This window comes from Durio zibethinus, unplaced genomic scaffold (assembly GCF_047325235.1).
Source record: "Durio zibethinus cultivar Kanyao isolate XHJ-2024 unplaced genomic scaffold, ASM4732523v1 HiC_scaffold_30, whole genome shotgun sequence".
Lineage (NCBI taxonomy): Eukaryota > Viridiplantae > Streptophyta > Magnoliopsida > Malvales > Malvaceae > Durio > Durio zibethinus.
Genome location: NW_028322653.1, coordinates 206,967 through 209,442, shown reverse-complemented (window position 1 = coordinate 209,442; position 2,476 = coordinate 206,967). Strand labels below are relative to the sequence as shown.

The 2,476-nt window shown below is 43.9% G+C and overlaps 1 protein-coding gene across 1 annotated transcript in view; it reads left to right on the top strand.

Annotated features, from left to right (window-relative positions):
• The first annotated feature begins 1,835 nt into the window (after positions 1-1,835).
• LOC149510533 (uncharacterized) overlaps positions 1,836-2,476 on the top strand; it is a 4,729-nt gene continuing 4,088 nt past the window's right edge. The window contains exon 1 of the mRNA XM_089757550.1: positions 1,836-2,476. This exon is cut by the window's right edge and continues 4,088 nt beyond it. The gene's annotated coding sequence lies outside the window, so the exon portion shown is untranslated.

Below are 2,476 nucleotides of genomic sequence, written 5' to 3'. Positions count from 1 at the left end.
ACCGAAACAGACAATTCCAGATGCCCTCAGACGGATGCCACTAAAAAAGCCGATTATCGCATGTTTTTAGAGGCCGTACTTTACCCATCCGACCAAACGCGATTTAGAAAAGAAAATAGACCATTCAGGACTTTTTCCTCATGTCGCTACCAGCTACAGATCAGATATGACCGGTTGAAGAAAGAAGAAAAGATCGATGAACGATTAAGCGAGACTTTGCCTTAGAGACCAATGAAATGCGACCGGGAAGCTTTATTACACAAAAGTTTTTTGAAGACTTCTGGCTTCTGTTTCCCTGCTTACTATTGCTATCACCTCAACTGCTTTCGACTTGCTCACAACGAATGAAGATCAATAATAATAATGGGCGGAAAGGCTTTACACAAGACCACAGAGCGAGAGAGAGAGCCTTCGCTTACCTGCAACACCGTGCCCTCCTATCGTACCTATATCCCCTTTCCTTCAGTTACATTCAGTCTCAGTTCTGCTTCCAACTACCGATGGGAGAAGGCTTGGACGTATAGCAAGATGAAATAAGAGGTATGGCATACGGGAATGGTATATAAAATGAAAGGCTGGAAACAGAGCTGGAGATGAGCGCTAGCCAATGGTTAATACTTCAGAAAGCACCTTAGCAATTCAATTACCAGTAATGCCCCTATCGACCTCAGTCTTGTTTTTTGCTAGCTTGAGTCTAGAACTCTACTATCTCATTAAACGCCGAATATCCATATATATATATATATAATTTTCAGATTTTTTTTATGGAAGATAGTCGGCCCACTTCTAGTCGTTCAAGCGATTATGCCTGCTCTAGCCCTACCATCCACCCCTATCATAATAGAAAGGGGTACTTTCGAGCTGATCTGTAACGGATCAAAGCGACCGTTAGTCGGGCTGATCTGTGATTGTTGGTCAAGGCGACCGAGAGGACACATACCTCCTCCATATTCCAACAATGGGCAAGACTCGGGTACTGCATGCTAGAAGTCAAAAAGTTTACTGAACAACTACAACTAATTATAATAAAAGTAAAAAGCTGGAATCTGAGAAGACAAGACCCCCTAAGAGCGTCTTGTAAACCAATTATTCGATCTGGAGATCCCAGCAAGGCTGCCGGAGACATCACTAAACCCAGGGCAAAGAAGAATTCGTAGAGATTTTCCCAGAACCCCAGTCCAGCCTACCCGACTGATATAATCTAGAATCTACTCTCCGCCCTTATTAGTAGTAGGCGAATAGTGACCCTATTTGTATGCGCATTCACACGACGGGCACGTTCCAAGATCTCCCGCAACGAGAACCTAACACATGGTTTATTGATAGTAAACTGAAACAATAAAATGAATCATAGGTTGGTTGAATATTGAGTTCCGCTTAGGCTACGTGTTCTGTTCACGCGCTACTAAGCCGCACACAGGATCAACGACAGGTTTCGTCCCCTTTCCTTTCGGGAACACCTTCTTACTAGTAGGGGCTAAGCCTGATGCAAATATACCGAAAAAAGAAGATATCTATGGTCGATTCTACGAAGAGTAGATTCGCCCCTTATGTTATGGCTCGTCTCGCGCTTAGTCCCTCGCGGGATTCGGATAGGGGAGCAGCAAGTCTTTTCTGAAAAAACTCGCAGTTCTCCCCCTTATCTAAAAAATATATATATATAACTATTTTATAGATACTAACTCTTTGGTTGGATCAGACAGGGACTTCTATAAAGATCTTTCCACCCATTCATCATACTCAAAGTCGAAGTCACAGCATGGGAGGCTCGGAAAAATAACGAGAATTGGCGTCGTGGTGGTGCTACGAGATGGCGATTTATCGTATAGAAGAATAGATCCGCGGACCTATTGATTGACCATAGATGCGAACCGATCGACTGCTATCTAAGAGAAGAGTTGTAGTTCTTCTATCGAAAAAGGGCAAGGGGAGAACATGTAGCGGCTTGCCTAGATCTCGTATTTCTCACGTAGTTCGTAGGTCAAACCAACGATTTTCTTCAACAAGTAATAGAGAGATTCTTTTTCTTTTTTCGGTATGTAGCTTCGCGAGCTAGGAGCGCATCATCGGGGCAGGGCGAAAACGAACATAGGATCATCATCATGGCCCTTTTCTTCTTTCTTTTGTTTGTGTCCGGTCCGTTCTGTGTGTTTTTTTTTAAGGCTTTTCCGGGGGCTGCTGCTCTGGGGCATCCAATTCCTCTTCTTTCTTTTGCTGCTGATCTCACATCGAGAGCAGCTCCTTCTTGTTCAGGGTCATCAGATGAGAGATCTTCCTCCGAAAACCTCCGACTCCGAGAAAATCGGTCAAACGCCCTCGACTCACCTCTCTATCTATAAAAACCCCTTCCCAGAGGAGAACAGAAGCTCCAGGATGAGTATGTCCTGGATTCCGGGATTCATTCTCGTCTTGATCCACTATGGAATTTTCGAAATCTACAAAAACATTCTAGGAGAGGGCTCGTAATGATCTTCTC